General features: G+C 38.4%; 1 pseudogene across 1 annotated transcript in view; it reads left to right on the plus strand.

Annotated features, from left to right (window-relative positions):
* The window catches only part of LOC307064602 (calcium-activated chloride channel regulator 4-like), a 149585-nt pseudogene that overhangs the window by 41892 nt on the left and 82581 nt on the right, over nt 1-25112 (plus strand). Inside the window, exons 11-12 of the transcript in view lie at nt 15743-15976; nt 16321-16718. The product of the transcript in view is annotated as a calcium-activated chloride channel regulator 4-like (transcript). The remainder of the gene's footprint in view (nt 1-15742; nt 15977-16320; nt 16719-25112) is intronic.

Genomic DNA, 25112 nt, shown 5'->3' on the forward strand with positions numbered 1-25112 from the left:
TTCTTGCCTCCTTTGTTGTAGATTAATTGACCATAGGTATGTGGGTTTATTTCGAGGCTCTCTGTTCTGTTCCATTGATCTATATGTCTGTTTTTGTGCCAGCACCACACTGTTTTGATTACTGTAATTTTGTAATATAGTCTGAAGTCTGGAAGTGTTATGCTTCCAGGGTTGTTCTTTTGCCTCAGGATTGCCTTGGCATCTGGGTCTTTGATGGTTCCATATAAATTTTAGGATTTTTTTTTCATTCTCTGAAAAATGTCATGGGTATTTTGATAAGGATTGCATTAAATCTGTAGATTACTTTGGGTAGTATGGTCATTGTAACAATATCAATTCTTCCAATCCAAGAGCATGGGATATCTTTCCATTTCTTTGAGTTATCTTAAAATTTCCTTTATCAATATTTTACAGTTTTCAGAGTATCGGTCTTTCACCTCCTTTGTTAATTCCTAGGGTTTTTTTTTCTAACATCTTTATTGGAGTATAATTGCTTTACAACAGTGTGTTAGTTTCTCTTTCTGATATTTCATTGGTAATGCAAAGAAATGCAACAGATTTCTCTATGTTAATCATATCCTGCTACCTTGCTTAATTCATTTATTAGTTCTAATATTTTTTGTGTGAGGAATTTAGAGTTCCCTATATAGGGTATCATGTCATCTGCACATAGTGACAGTTTTACCTCTTCACTTCCAATCTGGATATTTTTTATTTCTATTTCTTATCTCATTGCTGTGGCTAGGACTTCCAATACCATGTTAGATAGAAGTGGTGAGAGTGGGCGTCCTTGTCTTGTTCCTGAATTTAGTGGGAAGGCTTTCAGTTTTTCACCATTGAGTATTATGTTGGCTGTTGGTTTGTCACAAATGGTTTTTATTTTGTTGAGATATGTTTCCTCTATATCCACTTTGGTGAGAGTTTTTATCATGAATGGATAAAATGGAATGTTTCCTTCTTTTAGTTTCTTCCCTTGTGGTTTGATAATTTCCTTTAGTGGTAGGCTTGTGTTCCTTTCTCTCTAGTTTTTGCATATCTATTGTATATTTTTGGTTCATGGTTAACATGGGGTTCATATATGTTGGCTTACAACTATACTTACTTGTTTTAAATAGGTAGTCCTTTAAGTTCAAACACATTCTTAAAGGTCTACATTTTCATTTCCCTGCCTCAAATTTTGGGGTTTCGATGTCATTTTACATCTTCTTGTTTATCCCTTTACTGATTATTGTAATTTTACAATTCTGAAATTTTTGTCTTTTAATCTTTGTCCTAGCTTATTTAAGTAATTGATCCTCAGTCTTTAGTGTACATTTGCCTTTCCTAGTGCAATTTGTCATTTCCTATAGATTCTTACTTCTCATTATAGCCTTATCTTTTCCACTTAGAGAAGGCCCTTTAACATTTCTTTCAGGGAAGGTTTAGTCTTGATGAATTCTTATAGGTTTTGCTTGTCTGAGAACTTATCCCTTCTTCAATTCTAAATGATTATCTTGCTGGGTAGAGTGTCCTAGGGTATAAGTTTTTCCCTTTTGGTACTTTCACTATTTCATGCCACTCTCTTCTGACCTGCAAAGTTTCTACAGAGAAATCAGCTTTTAGCCCTCTCAGCCCTATCAGCCCTATATACAAGGGTGTTCCCTTGTAAATAACTCTTTGTTTTTCTCTTGCTGCCTTTAAAATTCTCTCTTTAGTTTGATTTTGCTACTTTCCTTATGATATGTCTTGGTGTGGGTCTGTGTGGGTTCATCTTGTTTGGGACCCTCTGTGCTTCCTGTATCTGGATATCTGTTTCCTTCTTCAGGTTTGGGAATTTTTCAGCCATTATTTCATGAAATATATTTTCAACCCCCTTCTTTCTCTCTTCTCCTTCAGGAACCCCTATAATGTGAATGTTGGTACACTTGATGTTGTCTCAGAGATCCCTTAAACTGTTCTCGTTTTTTTTAAATTTATTTTTCTTTTTGCTGTTCTGACTAGATGATTTCCATTAGTTTATCTTCTTGACCACTTATGCATTCTTATTTATCAGGCAGTTTCCTGCTAATTGCTCCTAGTGTGTTTTTCATTTCAGTTACTGTATTCTTCAGTTTGGACTGGTTTTTCTAAAAATATTTTCTAGTTCATTATTATGGTTCTCACTGTGTTTATCTATTGTTTTCCCTAATTCACTTAGCATTCTAATTAGTAATGCTTTGATTATTTATCTTGTAAGTTGTTTATTTCTGTCTTTAGTTGTTTTTTCAGGGGGTTTCTCTTGCTCTTTCAATTGAAACAAATTTCTCTATATTCTCATTTAGCTTAATTTTCTCTTTCTCTATGAAATTAGATGAAACAGTTACCTACTGTGGTCTTGAAGTGGTGTCCTTTTGTGGGAGCATCCCTATACAATCTGCATGTGGCTTTGGTGGGAGAGCTGGATCTGACAGAACACAAGTCACATCTCTCCACAGGGTGTGCTGGCAGCTCCTACCTTTGTAGGAGGTGGGGCTGGAAATTCAAGGGCTAGGGCCAGATCCAGATCTGAGCCAGGGCTTCCCTCTGCTCCGTGGCTAGCACTGCCCTGTAAGGGGCAAGGTTGGGTCCCAAGTTGCTGGAGCAGAAGCCCTCAGAATTAGATCTGAGCTGGCTCTGTTGACTTTAAGTGTTTTCCCCCTACCTGGTGCTGGAACCCTAACCCCAGAGGGGAGCTATCCCTCAGGGCAGGAGAGGCCAGTGTGGATGCTTGGTCAGGGCATTGGCTGTGGTGGTCCAGATACAGACAGAGATTAGGAATGCTTCTGATGTGCTGACTTGGTAAGCATCAGTAGTGGCTGCCCCCATCCTGCTCAGACACCACGTCAGGTCTGAGTCACACTGTGTCTTACAGCCACGCTCTCTCCTCAGCCTTGGCAGCCCTTGCCCCAGTGTGGAGCTGAGCCATAAAGCCAGCGAGTCCAGAGCAGCAGCTCCGCTCAGGCTGGGGCATGTGCTGGGGCAGTCATGGGAAACCAGCCAGCCAGCCATGCAGTTAACATCCACCCTCTCTGCCTTGCTTTGGAAGTAAGCAACGCTCACTACCCAATAGGCTCTCCACCCATGTAATCTCCCATCTCTTCTGAGTCCCCTCCTAGAAGCTCAGGTTCTGGTCTGATTGCTGCTCTTCCCTTCCTACCTGATTCCATGTGGATCCTTCTTACAGCCTTAGTTGTTTAAGAATTTTTCTCCCTGTCTCCAGTTAGTTTTTAGTGAAATTGTTCCATATGTAGATGTATCTTTGATGTGTTCACGGGGGAGATGAGTTCTTCATCCTCCTACTCCACCATCTTGATCTCCTGCTCAGTAAGTCTCTCTTCATCAATAACTACTTTAAAAATAAATGGATCGAAGAGTCCAATCGAATGAAAGAGATTGACAGAATGGATGAAAACACATGATCTAACTATATGTTATCCATAAGAGACTCACTTTAGACCCAAAGATGTTATATTAGTATCACACAAAACACACTTTAAATTTTAAAAGTTTACAAGAGGCAAAGGACATTATATATTTTTAAAAGGTTCATTCAGCAAGAATCTATAACGAATACAAACATTTACACACCTAATGACAGGCCATCAAAATATATGACACAGGGCTTCCCTGGTGGCGCAGTGGTTGAGAGTCTGCCTGCCAATGCAGGGGACGCGAGTTTGTGCCCCGGTCCAGGAAGATCCCACATGCCGCGGAGCGGCTGGGCCCGTGAGCCATGGCCACTGGGCCTGCACATCCGGAGCCTGTGCTCCGCAATGGGAGAGGCCACAACAGTGAGAGGCCCGCGTCCCACAAAAAAAAAAAAAAAAAAAAAAAAAAAAATATATATATATATATATATATATATATATATGACACAAAAACTGACAGAATTAAAGGGAGAAATAGACAGTTCTACAGTAATAGTTGGAGACTTCAATACTCTTCTATTGATAATGGATAAAACAACTAGACAGAGGGTAAGTAAGGAAACAGAGCACTTCAACAACACAAACAACTACATCTAACAAACATATACAGAACACCTAACCAACATGAATTCTTCTCAAATGCACATCCTTATTCTCCATGATAAATGATATGTTAAGCTATAAAATAAAACTTCAAGAGATTAATATAGATTGATATCATAAAATGTATCTTATCTGACAACAATGGGATGAAGTTAGAAAACAGTAACAGAAGGAACACTGAAAAATACACAGAATTTTGGAAATTAAACAATATACTCTTAAATAACCAATGTGTTAAAGAGGAACTCACAAGAAAAATAAGGAAATACTCAGAAAAGACTGAAAAAGAAAACACAACATAACAAAACTCATGGGATGCCACAAATGCAGTAGTAAGAGGAAAATTTAGAGCTATAAACACTGACATTAAAAAAGAAGAAATATCAATAGCTTAATGTTACAACTTAAGAAACTAGAAAAAAAGAACAAACTAAACACAAAGCTAGCAGAAAGAAGGAAATAATAAAGGTTAAAACAGAGACAAATGAAATAAAGACTAGAAAAATAAGGGAAAAATTAATGAATCAAATGTTGGTTCTTTGAAAAGATTAACAAAATTGACAAAACTTTAGCTAGATTAACTAATGAATAAAGAGAGAAGACAAATTACTAAAATTAGAAATGAAAGTGAGAACATTACTACCAAATCTGAATAAATGAAAAGGATTATAGGAGAGTATTATGAATAATTGCATGCCAACAAACTGGATAACCTAGATGAAATGAACAAAGTCGTAGAAAGCCCAAACTGACCAAGACTAAAGCAAAAATAAATAGAACCTATAACTATTAAGAAGACTAAATCAGTAATTAAAAACTTCTCAACAATAACAACAAAAAATCTCTAGACCTGATGGCTTCATTGGTGAATTCTACCAAACACTTAAAGAATACCTAAAATCAATGCTTCTCAAACTTTTTCAAAAAATTGAAGAGTGAAGAACACTTCCAAACTCATTCTGTAAGGCCAACATAGTACTGATATCAATGTCAGACAAAGACATTACAGGAAAAGAAAACTACAGACCAATATCCCTGAATATTGATATAAAACTCCTCAGCAAAGTACTACAAAACTGAATTCAGCAGCATGTTAAAAAGGATTACACACCATGACCAAGTGGAATTAATTTTCATGATTAAAACACTCAATGAATTAAGAATAGAAGGAAACCACCTCAACATAATACAGGCCACATATGACAAACAGACAGCTAACATCATACTCAATAGTGAAAAACTGAAAGCTTTTCCTCTAAAATCGGGAATAAGACAAGGATTGCTGATTTTGCCACTTCTGGTCAACAGAATATTGGAAGCCCTAGCAAGAGCAATTAGGCAAGAAAAGGAAACAAAAAGCATCCAGATTGGAAAGAAAGAAGTAAAACTATCTCTGTTCACAGAAGACATAATCTTATATATAGAAAATTCTAGAATACAAACACACACACACACACACACACACACACACACACAAACTGTTAGAACTAATAAACAAATTCAGCAAAGTTGAAGGATACAAAATCAACACAAAGCAATCAGCTGTGTTTCTATACACTAACAATGAATAATTCAAAAAGGAACTTGAGGAAATAATTCTACTTAAAATTGCATCAAAAAGAATAAAATTCTTGGTAATTAATCTAACCATGGAGGTTAAAGACTTGTACACTAAAAACTACAAAATGTTGCTGAAAAAAATTAAAGATATATAAGGAAACACAGCCCAAGTTTGTGGATTGTAGGACTTAAAATTGTTAAATGTCAATGCTATCCAAAGTGATCTACAGATTTAATGGCAATCCATATCAAAATCCCAACAATATATTTTGCATAAATAGAAAAATCCATTCTAAAACATTTTTTTAATTTTATTCATTTTTTTATACAGCAGGTTCTTACTAGTCATCAATTTTATACACATCAGTATATACATGTCAATCCCAATGGCTAAATTCGACACACCGCCATCCCCACCTCCCCAGGGCTTTCCCCACTTGGTGTCCAAACGTTTGTTCTCTATGTCTGTGCCTCAACTTATGCCCTGCAAACCAATTCATCTGTACCATTTTTCTAGGTTCTACATAAATACGTTAATATACGATATTTGTTTTTCTCTTTCTGACTTACTTCACTCTGTATGACAGTCTCTAAATCCATCCACGTCTCAACGAAAGACTCAATTTTGCTCCTTTATATGGCTGAGTAATATTCCATTGTATATATGTACCACATCTTCTTTATCCATTCCTCTGTCGATGGGCATTTAGGTTGCTTCCATGACCGGGTTATTATAAATAGTGCTGCACTGAACATTGGGGTGCATGTGTCTTTTTGAATTATGGTTTTCTCTGGGTATATGCCCAGTAGTGGGATTGCAGGGTCATATGGTAATTCTATTTTTAGTTTTCTAAGGACCCCCATACTGTTCTCCATAGTGGCTGTATCAATTTACATTCCCACCAACAGTGCAAGAGGGTTCCCTTTTCTCCACACCCTCTCCAGCATTTGTTGTTTGTACATTTCATGATGATGCCCATTCTAACTGGTGTGAGGTGATACCTCATTGTAGTTTTTTTTCTTTTCTGTATGTTTCCATTTATACGAGCTACTTAAAGTATTCAAAATCATGGAGACAGAAAGTAGAATGGTTGTTTCCAGGGGCTGAGAGGAAGGAAGAGTGGGGTGTTCTAGTTTAAAGATATATCTGTTTTTTACTTTTTTTCTCTTTTTTTCACATCTTTATTGCAGCATAATTGCTTTATGATGGTGTGTTAGTTACTGCTTTATAACAAAGTGAATCAGTTATACATATGCATATATTCCCATATCTCTTCCCTCTTGCATCTCCCTCCCTCCCACTCTCCCTATTCCACCCCTCTAGGTGGTCACAAAACACCGAGCTGACCTCCCTGTGCTATGCGGCTGCTTCCCACTAGCTATCTATTTCACGTTTGATAGTGTATATATGTCCATGCCACTCTTTCACTTTGTCATAGCTTACCCTTCTCCCTCCCAATATCCTCAAGTCCATTATATAGTAGGTCTGTGTCTTTATTCCTGTCTTGCCCCTAGGTTCTTCATGATATATATATATGTATTTAGATTCCATATATATGTGTTAGCATATGGTATTTGTCTTTCTCTTTCTGACTTACTTCACTCTGTATGACAGACTCTAGGTCCATCCACCTCATTTCAAATAACTCAATTTCGTTTCTTTTTATGGCTGAGTAATATTCCATTGTATAAATGTGTCACATCTTCTTTATCCATTCATCCAATGATGGACACTTAGGTTGTTTCCATCTCCTGGCTATTGTAAATAGAGCTGCAATGAACATTTTGGTACATGACTCTTTTTAAATTATGGTTTTCTCAGGATATATGCCCAGTAGTGGGATTGCTGGGTCATATGGCAGTTCTATTTGTAGATTTTTAAGGAACCTCCATACTGTTCTCCATAGTGACTGTACCAATTCACATTCCCACCAACAGTGCAAGAGTGTACCCTTTTCTCCACACCCTCTCCAGCATTTATTATTTGTAGACTTTTTGATGATGGCCATTCTGACTGGTGTGAGGTGATACCTCATTGTAGTTTTGATTTGCATTTCCCTAATAATTAGTGATGTTGAGCAGCTTTTCATGTGCTTCTTGGCCATCTGTATATCTTCTTTGGAGAAATGTCTATTGAGGTCTTCTGCCCATTTTTGGATTGGGTTGTTTGTTTTTTTAATATTGAGCTGCATGAGCTGTTTATATATTTTGGAGATTAATCCTTTGTCCATTGATTCGTTTGTAAATATTTCCTCCCATTCTGAGGGTAGCCTTTTTGTCTTGTTTGTAGTGTCCTTTGCTGTGCAAAAGCTTTTAAGTTTCATTAGGTCCCATTTGTTTATTTTTGTTTTTATTTCCATTACTCTAGGAGGTGGATCAAAAAAGGTCATGCTGTGATTTATGTCAGAGTGTTCTTCCTATGTTTTCCGTTAATAGTTTTATACTGTCCGGTCTTACATTTAAGTCTCTAATCCATTTTGAGTTTATTTTGGATATGGTGTTAGGGACTGTTCTAATTTCCTTCTTTTACATGTAGCTGTCCAGTTTTCCCAGCACCACTTACTGAAGAGACTGCCTTTTCTCTATTGTATATCCTTTTGTCTTTGTCATAGATTAGTTGACCATAGGTGCGTGGGTTTATCTCTGGGCTTTCTATCTTGTTCCATAGATCTATGTTTCTGTTTTTGTGCCAGTACCATATTATCTTGATTACTGTAGCTTTGTAGTATAGTCTGAAGTCAGGGAGTCTGATTCCGCCAGCTCCGTTTTTCCCCCTCAAGACTGTGTTGGATATTCAGTGTCTTTTGTGTCTCCATACAAATTTTAAGATTATCTGTTCTAGTTCCCTAAAAAATGCCATTGGTAATTTGGTAGGGACTGCATTGAATCTGTAGATTGCTTTGGGTAGTATAGTCATTTTCACAATATTGATTCTTCCAATCCAAGAACACGGTATATCTCTCCATCTGTTGGTATCTTTAATTTCTTTCATCAGTGTCTTACAGTTTTCTGTATACAGGTCTTTTGTCTCCCTAAGTAGGTTTATTCCTAGGTATTTTATTCTTTTTGTTGCAACGGTAAATGGGACTGTTTCCTTAATTTCTCTTTCAGATTTTTCATCATTAGTGTATAGGAATGCAAGGGATTTTGGTGCATTAACTTTGTATCCTGCAACTTTACCAAATTCATTGATTAGCTGTAGTAGTTTTCTGGTGGCATTTTTAAGGATTCTCTATGTAGTATCCTGTCATCTGCAAACAGTGACAGATTTACTTCTTCTTTTCCAATTTGTATTCCTTTTATTTCTTTTTCTTCTCTGATTGCCATGGCTAGAACTTCCAAAACTATGTTGAATAATAATGGTGAGAGTGGACATCCTTGTCTTGTTCCTGATCTTAGAGGAAATGCTTTCAGTGATTCACCATTCAGAATGCTGTTGGCTGTGTGTTTGTTGTATATGGCCTTTATTACATTGAGGTAGGTAACCTCTATGCCCACTTTCTGGAGAGTTTTTATCATAAATGGTGTTGACTTTTGTCAAAAGCTTTTTCTGCATCTATTGAGATGATCATATGGTTTTTATTTTCAATTTGTTAATATGGTGTATCACATTGATTGATTTGCGTATGTTGAAGAATCCTTGCATCCCTGGGATAAATCCCACTTGATCACGGTGTATGATCCTTTTAATGTGTTGTTGGATTCTGTTTGCTAGTATTTTGTTGAGGATTTTTGCATCTATATTCATCAGTGATATTGGTCAGTAATTTTCTTTTTTTGTAGTATCTTTCTCTGGTTTTGGTATCAGGGTGATGGTGGCCTCATAGAATGAGTTTGTGAGTGTTCCTTCCTCTGCATTTTTTGGGAAGAGTTTGAGAAGGATGAGTGTTAGCTCTTCTCTAAATGTTTGATAGAATTCACCTGTGAAGCCGTCTGGTCCTGGACTTTTGTTTGTTGGAAGATTTTGTTTTGTTTTTTGCAGTTCGCTGGCCTCTCACTGCTGTGGCCTCTCCCGTTGCGGAGCACAGGCTCCGGATGTGCAGGCCCAGTGGCCATGGCTCATGGGCCCAGCCGCTCCACGGCATGTGGGATCTTCCCGGACCGGGGCACGAACCCGTGTCCCCTGCATCGGCAGGCGGACTCTCAACCACTGTGCCACCAGGGAAGCCCTGTTGGAAGATTTTTAATCAGAGTTTCAATTTCATTACTTCTGATTTGTCTGTTCATATTTTCTGTTTCTTCCTGGTTCAGTCTTAGAAGGTTATACCTTTGTAAGGATTTGTCCATTTCTTCCAAGTTGTCCATTTTACTGGCATACAGTTGCTTTTAGTAGTCTCTTAAGATGCTTCGTATTTCTGCAGTGTCTTGTAACTTCTTCTTATTCATTTCTAATTTTATTGATTTGAGTCCTCTCCCTCTTTTTTTTTGATGAGTCTGGCTAATGGTTTATCAGTTTTGTTTGTCTTCTCAAAGAAGCAGCTTTTAGTTTTATTGATCTTTGCTACTGTTTTCTTTGTTTCTATTTCATTTATTGCTGCTCTGATTTTTTATGATTTCTTTCCTTCTTCTAACTTTGGGGTTTGTTTGTTCTTCTTTCTCTAGTTCCTTTAGGTGTAAGGTTAGTTTGTTTATTTGAGATTTCTCTTGTTTCTTGAGGTAGGCTTGTATAGCTATAAACTTCCCACTTAGAACTGCTTTTGCTGCATCCCATAGGTTTTGGGTCATTGTGTTTCCATTGTTATTTGTCTCTAGGTATTTTTTGATTTCCTGTTTGATTTCTTCAGTGATCTCTTGGTTATTTAGTAATGTATTGTTTAGCTTCCATGTATTTGTGTATTTTATGGGTTTTTTCCCTGTAATTCATTTCTAACCTCATGGCGTTGTGGTCAGAAAAGATGCTTGATATGATTTCAATTTTCTTAAATTTACTGAGGCTTGATTTGTGACCCAGGATGTGATCTACCTGGAGAATGTTCCATGCACACTTGAGAAGAAAGTGTAATCTGCTGTTTTTGGATGGAATGTCCTATAAATATCAATTGCATCTATCTGGTCTATTGTGTCATTTAAGGCTTCTGTTTCCTTATTTTCATTTTGGATGATCTGTCCATTAGTGTAAGTGAGGTGTTAAAGTCCCCCACTATTATTGTGTTACTGTTGATTTCCTCTTTTATAGCTGTTAGCAGTTGCCTTATGTATTGAGGTACTCCTATGTGGGGTTTATATATATTTATAATTGTTATATCTTCTTCTTGGAATGATCCCTTGATCATTAGGTAGTGTCCTTCCTTGTCTCTTGTAACATTCTTTATTTTAAAGTCTATTTTATCTGATATGAGTATTGTTAGTCCAGCTTTCTTTTGATTTCCATTTGCATGGAATATCTTTTTCCATCCCCTCACTTTCAGTCTGTATGTGTCCCTAGGTCTGAAGTGGGTCTCTTGTAGACAGCATATATATGGGTCTTGTTTTGGTATCCATTCAGCAAGACTGTGTCTTTTGGTTGGAGCATTTAATCCATTCATGGTTAAGGTAATTATCGATATGTATGTTTCTATGAACATTTTCTTAATTGTTTTGGGTTTGGTTTTGTAGGTCCTTTTCTTCTCTTGTGTATCCCACTTAGAGAAGTTCCTTTAGCATTTGTGGTAGAGCTGGTTTGGTGGTGCTGAATTCTCTTAGCTTTTGCTTGTCTGTAAAGCTTTTGATTTCTCCAACAAATCTGAATGAGATCCTTGCCAGGTAGAGTAATCTTGGTTGTAGGTGCTTCCCTTTCATCACTTTAAGTATATCATGCCACTCCCCTCTGGCTTGTACAGTTTCTGCTGAGAAATCAGCTGTTAACCTTATGGGAGTTCCCTTGTATGTTATTTGTCATTTTTCCCTTGCTGCTTTCAATAATTTTTCTTTGTCTTTAATTTTTGCACATTTGATTACTATGTGTCTTGGTGTGTTTCTCCTTGGGTTTATCCTGCCTGGGACTCTCTGCGCTTCCTGGACTTGGGTCACTATTTCCTTTCCCATGTTAGGGAAGTTTTCGACTATAATCTTTTCAAATATTTTCTTGGGTCCTTTCTCTCTTTCTTCTCCTTCTGGGACTCCTATAATGCATATGTTGTTGTGTTTCATGTTGTCCCAGAGGTCTCTTAGGCTGTCTTCATTTCTTTTCATTCTTTTTTCTTTATTGTGTTTCACAGCAGTGAATTCCACCATTCTGTCTTCCAGGTCACTTATCCGTTCTTCTGCCTCAGTTTTTCTGCTATTGATTCCTTCTAGTGTAGTTTTCATTTCAGTTATTGTATTGTTCATCTCCGTTTGTTTGTTCTTTAATTCTCCTAGGTCTTTATTAAACATTTTTTGCATCTTCTCGATCTTTGCCTCCATTATTTTTCCGAGGTTCTGGATCACCTTCACTATCATTATTCTGAATTCTTTTTCTGGAACGTTGCCTATCTGCACTTCATTTAGTTGTTTTTCTGGGGTTTTATCTTGTTCCTTCATCTGGTATGTAGCCCTCTGCCTTTTCATCTTGTCTATCTTTCTGTGAATGTGTTTGTTGTTCCACAGGCTGCAGAATTGTAGTTCTTCTTGCTTCTGCTGTCTGCCCTCTGGTGGATGAGGCTACCTAAGAGGCTTGTGTAAGTTTCCTGATGGGAGGGACTGGTGGTGGGTAGAGCTGACTGTTGCTCTGTTGGGCAGAGCTCAGTAAAACTTCAATCAGCTTGACTGTTGATGGGTGGGGCTGGGTTCCCTCCCTGTTGGTTGTTTGGCCTGAGGCAACCCAACACTGGAGCCCACCTAGGCTCTTTGGTTGGGCTAATGACATACTGTGGGATGGCTCACGCCAAGGAGTACTTCGCAGAACTTCTGCTACCAGTGTCCTTGTCCCCACGGTGAGCCACAACCACCTCTGCTTCTGCAGGAAACCCTCCAGCACTAGCAGGTAGGTCTGGTTCAGTCTCCCCTAGGGTCACTGCTCCTTCCCCTGGGTCCCAATGCACACACTACTTTGTGTGGGCCCTTCTGCAGTGGGGTCTCTGTTTCCCCCAGTCCTGTCAAAGTCCTGCAATCAATTCCCACTAGGATTAAAAGTCTGATTCTCTAGGAATTCCTCCTCCCATTGCCAGACCCCCAGGTTCGGAAGCCTGACATGGGTCTCAGAACCTTCACTCCAGTGGGTGGATTTCTGTGGTATAAGTGCTCTCCAGTCTGTGAGTCACCCACCCAGCAATTATGGGATTTGATTTTACTGTGATTGCACCCCTCCTACCATCTCATTGTGGATTCTCCTTTGTCTTAGGATGTGGGGTATCTTTTTCAGTGAGTTCCAGTGTCTTCCTGTCATTGTTTGTCCAGCAGCTGGTTGTGATTCTGATGTTCTCGCAAGAGGGAGTGAGAGCACGTCCTTTTACTCCTCCATCTTGGTTCCTCCCCCGACCCATTCTAAAATTTATATGGAATCTCAGGGAACCCCCGAATAGCCAAAACAATCTTGAAAAACAAAATCGCAGGGGTCATAATTCCTGATTTCTAAATTATCTACAAAGCTACACTAATCAAAACAGTGTGGTACTGGCATAAAGACATATAGACCAATGGAATACAATAGAGAACCCAGAAATAAACCCTTGTATATGTGATCAAATGATCCTTGATGAGGATGCCAATACCATTCAATTGGGAAAGAACAGTCTTTTTAACAAATGGTGTTGGGCAAATTGAATATCCACATGCAAAAAAAAAAAAAAAAAGAAGAAGTTGGACTGTTTCCTTATCCCATATGCAAAAATTAACTCAAAACGAATCAAAGACCTAAGTGTTAGTGATAAAACTCTTAGAAGAGAACACAGGAAAAATCTTTATGTCATTAGATTTGATTTCTTGGATGACAGCAGAAACACAGGCAACAGAAGTTAAAATGATTAAATTAAAAACTGTGCATCAAAGAAGACTATTATTAATGGAGTGAAAGGCAACCTATGAAATAGGAGGAAATGTTTCCATAACATATACCTAATAAGGGGTTAATATCCAGGGTATAAAGAACTCCTAAAGCTCAACAACAAAAAAACAACCTGATTCAAAAATAGGCAAAGGACTTGAATTGACATTTCTCCAAAGGATACATACAAATGGCCATAAGTACATGAAAAGATGCTCAGCATCCCTATTCATTAGAGAAATGCAAATCAAAACAACAATGAGATACCACCTCACATCCATTAGGATAACAACAGAACATAACAAGTGTTAGTGAGGTAATGGAGTAACAGCAACATTTGTGCACAGCTGGTAGGAACATAAAATGGTGCAACCGCTATGGAAAACAGTATGGCTATTCTTTTAAAAATTCAACACAGAATTACAATTTGATCTAGCAATTCCACTTCTGGGTACATACTCAAAAGAACTGAAAGAAGAGTCACAATGAGATATTTGTACACCTGTGTCCATAGTAGTATTATTAACAGTAGCAAAAAGGCGGAAACGATCCAAAATTCTTTGACAGATAAATGGATAAACAAAATATGGTATATACTTACAATGCAATAGTCTTCAGCCTTAAAAAGGAATGAAATTCTGACATATGCTAAAACATGGATGTAACTTGAAGACATTATGCTAAGTGAAATAAGCCAGACACAAAGGACAAACATTTTATGATTCCACTTCTATGAGGTACCTACCATAGTCAAATACATTGAGACATAACGTAGACATAAAGTTGTTACCAGGGGCTAAGAAGAGATAGGAAAGGGGAGCTATTGTTTGTCCGGTCCAGAATTTCAACATTTGGGATGCTGAAAATTCTAGAGATGGATAGTGGTGATGGTTGTACAGTGTGAACATACTTACTTAATGCTTGCTATAGACTGAATGTTTGTGTGCCCCTAAAATTGATATGCTGATTCATAATGCCTAAATATGATGGTATTTAGAGGTAAAGCCTCTGGGAGGTGTTTAGGCCATGAGGGTAGAGTCCTGATGAATGGGATCAGTGCTTTATAAAAGAGACCCTAGAAAACTCCCTCATCCTTCTACCATGTGAGGACACAGAGAGAAGATGGCTATCTGTGAAGCAAGAAGCAGGCTCTCACTAGACACTGAATCTACCAGTACCTTGATCTTAGACTTCCCAGCCTCCAGAACTGTCAGAAATAAATGTTTTGTGTTTATAAGTCAGTTTATGGTATTTTGTTAAAGCAGTCCAATGGGCTAAGACAATGACATTGAATGGTACACTTAACAACGGTTAAAATGGTAAATTTTATGTTATGTTTATTTTATGATAATAAAAAAGAATATAGAGTTGTATCTGCTTCTGTATCAACAAAGTAACTCTGAAAGAATTAGAAAATATATATATTCTTTGCTAGCTTTACTTCATCTTGTCCGTTACTTTAAGACTTCTGGGAATGTTCAGTTGGCAATTGGAATATGATCAGAGATAGTGTTCCTTAGAACTTGCAACAGGGAGGGAGAGAACTGGTTGGAAGGGGACTGGCAGAATTTCCCCAGGTTTACTCCCAGCTTGGAAATAATTTGGGAGGTAAAGCAATTCCTTTTAAAAAGATAGTCATTGTGCATCGTTTTTTACTGTGCACCCTTAATTCCAAATCAGTTAGTTATCTGATTCTATCCTAAAATATCCTGGTCAGGATGTTAGAGAAAGAATTCCCCTGCCAAAGAGTTTGAAAGCACAAAGTCAATGAATCTCATGACTCTCCAAGAACAGTGTCACCCATGCCCAGGGAGCCTCTGATTTACCAAACTACCTTTATAATTTCTGTGACATGAGAATGGTAAAAGGAGTAATAGGTAATACATAACTAGAAGAAAACCAAAGTTCTGCTCAATTAGGTCTTATATATTCAAATATATAGATCAGTAAAGGTCATCAAAAATAATACTGAGTAAATGATTTTTCATAACCTTTCAAAAATATCTCTAGGCTATATTTTTAATTTATATTTTATGCAACTATATTTTACATATATTTTTCTTTCTCTGCTTTTTTGACTTATGACTTTATAACCAAACTTGATAAAATGTGACTGAGTGTAAGAAAAAAAAGAAGACAAGTGGGATGGGGAATTCAAATGAAAATACTAATAGTATTATGCTTATTATAAACAAGGAAATTTTTAATGCAGGGAAAATTGAAGAGAATCCACCAAGACCTGAAACTGATGAGGACACTCAGACAAAATTGGAGAGTTTCACCAGAACAGCACCTGGAGGTGCATTTGTGGTTTCAAATGTTTCAAAACTTCCCTTACCTGACCTCTACCCACCAAGTCAAATTACAGACCTTGAAGCCACACCTGATGGAGATGAGATCAGAATAACATGGACAGCACCAGGAGATGATTTTGATGTTGGAAAAGGTAAGGATGAAGTTCATACAGTATTGATTAAGTGAAGGGTACTCACTGCAAAAGCAACAGTGTATGGGTGGGTAAGAGGAAAATAATTTTTAACTGATAGCTCAGAAAAGTATTAATTTTATAATCTCATGTTCTGAATCATAAATGTGACACATTTTAACATGCCGCCACTTTTCATGCAGAGAAGGTAGCATTTGGCAGAATTCAGCTTTTATGGAAAACTAAATATGGCTTTGGATATGAGTATAAGCTTGCATTCTAAATATTTTTGAGGAGAATTAATAAAAAGGAATTTTAAATGGATGCTCCAGTTCCTACATCATTTGTAACTTTTTTTTCCTTAGTTCAACAGTATATCATAAAAATAAGTGGAAGCATCCTGGATCTAAGGGATAATTTTGATGATGCTCTGCAAGTAAACACTACTGATCTGTTACCAAACGAGGCCAACTCCAAGGAAACCTTTGCATTCAAACCAGGAAATATCTCAGAAGAAAATGCAACCCACATATTCATTACTATTCAAAGTGTGGATAAAAGCAATTTGACAGCAAAAGTATCCAACATTGCACAAGTAGCTTTGTTTATTCCTCAAGCAGATCCCAGTGCTGGTGAAAGTCATCCAAATTCCAGAGTTAACATTTCTACCTTGGTATTGTCAGTGGTTGGATGCGTTGCAATTGTTAGTGTTATTTTAAGTGTCACTATTTGTATTTTAAAGAAGAAAAGAAATGCAATTAGAGCAAGGACTGGACTTTAATAAAATAAACAAAATTGAAGGATACTGTGAATTTTTAAATTCTGTTGTGGATCATTAGCTCATGAAAATAATTTTAAGAAGTCTAAAACGATTAAATATAAATACCCAGAGATAATTGAAACTGTAAGTCAATATTAAAAGTATAATTTTAGGACTTCCCTGGTGGCGCAGTGGTTGAGACTCCGCCTGCCGATGCAGGGGACACGGGTTCGTGCCCCGGTCCGGGAAGATCCCACATGCCGCGGAGCAGCTAAGCCCATGAGCCATGGCCGCTGAGCCTGCGCGTCCGTGAGCCATGGCCGCTGAGCCTGCGCATCCGGAGCCTGTGCTCTGCAACGCGAGAGGCCACAACAGTGAGAGGCCCGCGTGCCGCAAAAAAAAAAAAAAAAAAAAGTATAATTTTATTCACTCATTGTTTCATTTATCATACACAGTGATAAATAAAACTTTTTCTTCTTGCTATCTGGTTGTATGTTACTTCATACAACAGTTTTCTGGAATAATATTTCAAACTTCATCAAAATGTTAAAGTTGTCTATGTGAATAGTAAAAATACAAGTGTAAGAAAGCAAAGGAGCTCTAATTTACATTTCAAAACAGTTTTCTGGTTTCTGTGTGTGAAGGGGATCTGCAGTACATGAAAGGAAATATCATCCAGTGAGAAAGCTATAGCAGTTGTCCTGGGTCTGAAATGATTTTAGCTTAGAGGAGATGGATGGGGAGAAGTGGACACACTAAAAATAAAATTAAGTGGAATAGAGAAGATCTGGTCATGGGTTGTATGAGAGAGATAAAGGGGAATGAATATGAGGATGAATCCTAAGTTTCTAACTGAAACTATGGACGAATGGAAATGCCATTTACTGAGATGGGGAAGATTCAGGAAAAGAGGATTTTAATAGAAGGAATAAAGAGCTGAGTTGGAACGTTTACATTTAGGGAGCCTGTGAATAAATGTCAACTAGCATTATGACATTGGCAATTGAATCCAAAGGCCTGGAGTCCAAAATTAGTTGTTAAATAAAGATATACATTTCATGGTTGTCAGGATATAGATGGCATTAAAGCCATAGTAATGAATTAGATTTATTAAAGAGAGAGTGTAGATTGAAAAGAGCAGATTTAAGTGGCAGGCCATGGCCATACCTACACAGGCCCTAACAGTTCCAGAAAAAAAAAAGGGAACATAAAACTATGGCCTACTATGGTACTGAGAGAACTTGGCTTCATGAGAGTAGGTAGAGCTTTGAGTCCAAGTTTATAGGCTTATGGTTTCTTTTTCTTCCAATTAAAGTTTTTCTCATGTTGCAAAGGGAATTTTACCTCCAAAATTCAACTCCCTGAGGAACTGGAGAGACACTGAAGATGATCACTCATCATTTGCATCCTTATCTCATTCAGCTTTGGTAGGAGTTACTCACTGATTTGGAAGTAAACCAAAATGAAAGCCAAGTAAGGTGAGCCTGGGGTCATCCTTAGCAATCTTTAAACATAGATCAGACTTTGACCTGGCATAATTAATTTGGTCTGAGTGGCAGGATTGACAAGAAGGGTATTGCAGTTTAAATGAGAAGTGCAGAGAATCTAAAATCAGAGGAAAGTTGGAAGCCCTTAATCAGTGGGATGCTCTGATTTACTCTCATGGCATTCAGCGGAACATGAGCTCTGTATTTAGGCATTTGGGGACTGGGCTGCTGAGGCAGAAAATCTGTTGGCACTCTGTTCCTCAAGTGAGCTGGCACCAACTCAACCAGTGCTAATAGTTCTGGATACACAGGTAAATGTGGAGGAGGTTTGGCAGGTGGTACATGTAGGACACTTGACCTATTACAAAGAAGATGACAAAAGCCTGAAATTCTGTGTAGGCAATAGATATACTATATGAGTCAGCCTTTCTTTGTGTCCTTCCTATTTGCCCACTCCACAGCTCTGCAAGCAAGGCTTATGAGCCTGGTTACTTCCCTCCCAATGTTCCAGTGCAGTAGCTAAGCTCTAGTAGGTCCCAGTACTGCGCTATCCCTTCCTAGGACAGAGACTGATGGAGCTCTATGCCCAGGTCTGCATCAAGGAGCTAACTGTGAATTATTAATAATCATAAAAATAAAATGAATGGCTACCATTGGTGTAGTTAAGATCACCAACATATCTTGTGGGGCCCAGTGTAAAATGAGAATGAGGGGGGCCTCAGTTCAAGAAATATTGTAATTATGAATTTCAAGTTGGCAACAACAAAGCATTAAACCAAGTGCAGGGCCTTCTAAGCATGGGCCTCTGTGCAAGTACATACATAGGTCTTATGTCTACTAAACCAGCTCTGGCTATAGTCCATGATAAACTAGTAATAAAACATGTAATGTGGAATCTCTGCATGAACTTTCCATTACAGCCATACAGCAACATTCATGGTCTAATAGTTGATGCAGTTAATCACAAAAAAGTACCAGGTTTGGAAAGAGAACCTTAGGACCATTGCCTCTGGCAGGGAATCTAGCTACAGAAAATAAATATAAGTTTTCCCAAGTAAAGGAAAAGAGGCAGCCCTATGTGGGAGAGGGCAGCCTTTGTACCAACCTCAGAGTCTCAAATGACTTCAGGGTTTCTGAATGGAAAAAAAGCAACCAACTGACTGCTGCCCCTGGAGATGGGCAAGTCAGTAGTGTCACAAAAGTGTCCTTCATCTGCCTGCAGGAGCCTGCCCAAAGCCATAATACTGAGGGGTGGTATACATTCACAATCCCTCCTGCCCAGCCAGAACTAAGGGAACTACCTTTCTGTGCTTCTACTTCATGCTATTAATGATGGCTGGTGTTGCAGGTCAGAGTGACCTAATAGAACACGCGCAGATGGTGTGACCCCAAACATAGTTGTAACAGGGAAGAGCCAAATCTGACTACATGTTGGATCTGTTTCTTTTACTTTACCCTTGCTTTCTGCTGCTTTTGTTCACTATAAGGATACTGTCTATACATAATGGCCTGCCTCTGGGAACGCTGCCCCCCTGCCTGAATGTTAAACCAAAGTGCCTTTGTTCAGGGAAACATCTGGACCCTGTCCACCTGTGGACGGCTGCAAGAAAGAAGAAATTAACACATCCCCTCCCAGAGGTTGGCCATTCCAGGTGATATTTGCAAAACTTATGGCCTTTTTACTTTACTTCCTCATTTCTTCCCCATCTCTGTGCTATAAAAAAAACTGGCATCCAAAGCCCAATAAGATGGTTATTTTGAGACTTTAGTCTGCCATCTTCTCTGTCTGCCATCTTACCAAATAAAGTTTTATTCCTTGCCTCAACATCTCGTCTCTGATTTATTGGCCTGTTGTGAGGAGAGCAGAGTGAGCTTGGACTTGGTAACGTAGTGTCTGATGAACACTCACCATGACAGCAGCCTAAAATGGGACACAGAAAAGCACATCTTGAGTTAACATTAAAGTGAGTTAGGCGTATGGCAGGCCAAACAGAAAAGTATGGTAGTTAGTCTCCAAAACTAGCTTTGGAGTTTGGAAACTTTGTGTTTTCAAAGATTCACAAGCCCTGTTATTCATGCCTTTGTGTAGTCCCTTCACAAATTCGTCTGGGCTGGACCAATGACTTGCTTTAATTAGTAGGATGTAGCAGGAATTATGAAAGCTTCCATTTTTGTGTTCTTGCGAGCCCATGTGTAAAACCCAGCTATGCTGATGAAGAGGTTCCGATTCCATATGCACAAAGAAACGAACCTAACTATCTCTGATTCCAAGTCAAGCCTCTAGGTGATTTCATTCATGGATACCAGACTTCAAGTAAGACCAGCAGAAAAGCCACCTAGCTTAGCCCAGTCAACCACAATATCATGAAAATCATAAAATGGTTGTTTCAAGCCAGTAAGTTTTGGGATAGTTTGGTACTCATTAATAGATACCTAAAACAACCAATAATGATATTAGTCAGAGTTCCATCAAGGAAACAGAACTACTATGAATATTACAGAGTAGGGAATTTATTACAAGGGTTAACTGGGGAAGTAACTGAAGAAAGAGTTGAAGAGTCAAGAAGCACTGAAGCACTGGAGTTAGTTTTTGGTGTTGACTGTTAGAAGCTAAGCAAGGCCAGGAACTAGAGTGGGACCATGAGGGCGCTGATGTAAAAGTCTGTGGTAGGGGCTTCCCTGGTGGCGCAGTGGTTGAGAGTCCACCTGCCGATGCAGGGGACACGGGTTCGTGCCCCGGTCCGGGAAGATCCCACATGCCGTGGAGTGGCTAGGCCCGTGAGCCATGGCCGCTGAGCCTGCACATCTGGAGTCTGTGCTCCGCAACAGGAGAGGCCACAACAGTGAGAGGCCCGCGTACCGCAAAAAAAAAAAAAAAAGTCTGTGGTAGCCTGTGACCCCTGCACAGCTACCACCTCTGGGAGTTTGTTGCTAGATTTCTTGTGGTAAGTCTGGAATCATGATAGGTCAGCAAAGCCAGCAGTCAGGAAAAAGTTGAACATGGAGTAGGGAAAAGTAAGGATGCCAGCCCACCTCTGCTGGTTTTATTTCTTACTGCCTCCTATCACCCCTCCCTTCAGACAGTTATGGCTGTTGGTTTACTTCTGCCTTCCAAATTTCAAACAAATATCTCTTTTGACCAACTCTAACCAAAGTCTTGTGGTTTCTGGGAAATGAACTTCAATTTTCTCCATGTTGCCTCAGCAAGGCCAATTGAAACAAGGAAGTATGCAATGGTGACAACTGTGGAATAGCAAAGAATTTCCTTATGTGGAAGAGTGTGGACTCTGCCTTAGACAAATAATAAATAAATAATAAAATAATAATTTATAAATAATAAAATAGAAATAACTATATAATAATTATAAATAACATAAATAAATTAGCTTAATTTAATTTTAAAACAAATAATTTTAAAAGAGAGAAAGCAGGAAGCTTTGAATAGAGAATGCAGACACTCAGAGGCAGCCATTTAATATAACAACGTAGAGTTACAAATGACCTTAATAAGAGTAATTATGGTAAAGAAATAATGTGGTGTGACTAAATAGAGAAAGAATGTACACAAAATTCAAGAATCTTGATTATGAAATAGAGCATAGAGAAGGAATAGAAATTGGAAGAATATATGGTTAGGAAAGGTTTAATTTGTAGAACAAGGAAAGGTTAGATTTTAGTATAAATATTTTAAAATATTTGATATTTTAAGCTACATATATGTAAAAATGCTAAAAAAAAATTTTTCTAATTGTTAATTCTTTGGAGGCAGACTTTGGTATAGAATTAAACCTTAGTTTTCTCTTCTGTAAAAATGTGATACTAATAATCACCTCCAAGTGTTGTGTGAATCCCATTAGAAAGTGGCAGGTGTGTGGGCCCACACCTGAATGTAGCGTTCAATTCACAGCAGCTCTCATGCTGAGAAGCTTTGTACTATTGTACCCCAAGCTCAGGGATCTTAGCACTGAGGGCCACCTGTCAATCAGTCAGTCAGTCAGTTTATTAAGCTTCTGCTATTTGCCATCATTCTGCATTATGGTGCTGTGGAAAAGTAGTGAATTAAAAAGACATTCTTAATCCATGGAAGTTAAAGCCTAGCAAAAAGACAAATATTAAATTACAAGATATAAATAATTACAAGTTTTCAAAGTGGTCTGAAGCATCAAGTCACTGAATGAGATTCATCAACCCCATTGCAAATAAAAGCCTCACCCATCCACCCACTGACCATTCATTTATGTACAGATTCCCCAGGAGCACACTGTTTTGCCTTGAACATGTGAATTTTGCTATTGAAACAGGATACAATTTAGTACTCACCCAGATTCCACTTTCAGCTATGATGGCACAAATCTGAGAACAAAAGGTACTATGTACCCCAGATTCCAAACTTAGAATACTGCAAGCCATATCTCTTTATAGCAAGTGAGAGGTTCTAGGTCATCCAAAGCTATAGTTCACCACCCAGCAATTCCATTACACTAACCACCCCCATTGTAAGAAGACTAGGAGAGAGAGAAAGGAGTTGTCCTTTGGGGGAAGTGCAGTGTTCAAAAAGGATACTCCAAAAAAACCAAAAACAAAAACAAAAAACAAAAAGGATACTCCTGAATAAAGTGTACATCTCAGGAAGCCACAAAGTCAGGAGCTAGTAATCCTCTCACACCAACACTGCTGAACCACTGGATGGGCAGAGTCCTGATGCTGCTGACATGGAAGAAATAGGCAGGAGAGAGGTGGGGAAGACAGATTTTCTAGTGGGACCACCATCATGCACTGAGGATTTCATGCATGTTTGATACATTAAGTGTAGAGTTTCTTACTGATTGAGTAGAATTGTGGAATGTGACTGGGCTTAATCCGCTTGGGATCTCTCACGCCAAGAGACTGTGTAAAGAGAAGAGCTTTACAGAACCCATCTAAGAACCTGCTAGGGAACAACTTTTGGGCACCTACCACCAAGTGACATCTGAAACTACACAACAGGCTTATGAGGAGACATTAGCCTCTCCTATTTCTCCTCCCCAAGACCCAAGCAGAAAAACCCTAAGAAAAGGGAGAAGCAGTCAATTGAAACAGAGGCTGTATACTCCTTTCTCCCCTATTTCAAGTCAGAGACATAAGTCTGGCCTGAGTTAGAGGAAGGGAAAGAGGAAACCTGAAGACACATGTCTTAAAAGACACATGTCTTAAAATGAATAGGATTGGGTGCTAACCATCAAAAAAACAAAACTGTTCAAATACTCAAAGCTGACAATACTAATAGAATTGGACTATGATGTCAGTAATAGAAATTGGTACCCAATGAGATAGGGGAAACACTAGAACATAGATACTGAAAAACATTATTTTTTCATGCTTATATCCCAAAGAGAAAACACTGCTCAGTAAATTGATTTCATAGTGATCAGAGTAAACAATATTGTTGCACAAATTTATGGTGACAAACCAACTGACATCCATACCCATTCTCTAGAGAGCAAACTCCTGCTGTCTTCCCACTTCCTTCCCTCCTGTAGATAACACCTGTGTTCACCTCCCCATCATCCATTCTCGCTTCTGCAAGAAGAGGTCCAGTCATTTTCCATGCTGGATTTCTTGGCAAGTCTTCGACTTAATCTCCAATCAGCCCTCCTACCATCACCCTCTACTTCTGGTGCCTAGCACAGCTTCTTCCCTTGGACTAGCTGAATTTCCCTTCATTTCTGTCTTCTGTTTCCACATAACCCTAAATCTTATCTAGGACCACCATATACACAACTCTAAAAAGATCCATTCAAATAATTTCTTATATGAATGGCACTCCTGGAGTTTCACAAAGCACAGTCTGTATATCTGCATGCAGTAGTCCTACTCTTAGAGCTGACATATGAAAAAGTAAGTATTCATTACAAATCACTTTATATTGTTCCATAAACCAGAAAGTTGTCTTAAAGCTTTTGTACCTACAATAGCATTTTAGTAAAACACATAGTCAAATCATATTTGTTGCTAATTAATTTTTTGATTTATGATCCCAGTCCCTTGTATTGTTCAATATTATCTGTATGATGATCAGCACATTAATACCTGTTATGTTTGACTTCATGAGGAATGTAAGCAAAGTGCTACACAAGTGCTATCTGTTGTCACATGGTTATCAGGAAATAAGAGAGTGGCTTTCACACGAAATTGTTCTAGAGACATATGAGAAATTAAAAAGTAGGAGTTTGGTGGTATTGAAACTAAAGCCATCCCTTAGTCCATAATTGGAAGCTCTGGTTAGACTTAGAACTCACAACTATCAAAATCTTCTGCTTTTATTAAAAACAGGCACACACAGTGTCTTATATATACCTAGAACCTTATCAGGCTTCTTCATAGAGCAATTCATTGCTCTCCAGGTCCCAGAGTCTAATAATACTATAACAAAGAAAGTCCACTATTGAATTTCAGTTCCACCTCCACCCTCTGCCCCATCACCATGAACATCACACACACACACACATGCACACATTTTGAGCCAACATGGGAAATGTAGGTAGCTTAGAAAGCTGTTTGGATATGGATTTGTCAATTTTGGTCAGGAAACGAAATAATTCTATAAAACTGAACTATTCTCTTCACCCATACCTCCTTCTGAATTTCTTATCTCAGAGAAAGAAAAATATTTCACCACCCAGTCATTCAAATCAGAGACCAGGAGACCATCCCTTGGCCCGACAATTCCCTCACACTTTGTATTCAATCAGTCAACAAGTCCTGTCACAGAAATCTCCTTAACCTTTGTCTCTCCCCACCTCATCTTCAGTAATGCTGCCTCAGTTCAGCATCCATCATCATCTCCTGGATAAAGATGCCCCCTACCTGGTCTCTGTCTTGATTCTCCCCTCCCCAATATGCCTACCACATTGCCCACAAAGTAATGCAC

Source organism: Hyperoodon ampullatus (genome assembly GCF_949752795.1).
Source record: "Hyperoodon ampullatus genome assembly, chromosome: 2".
NCBI lineage: Eukaryota > Metazoa > Chordata > Mammalia > Artiodactyla > Ziphiidae > Hyperoodon > Hyperoodon ampullatus.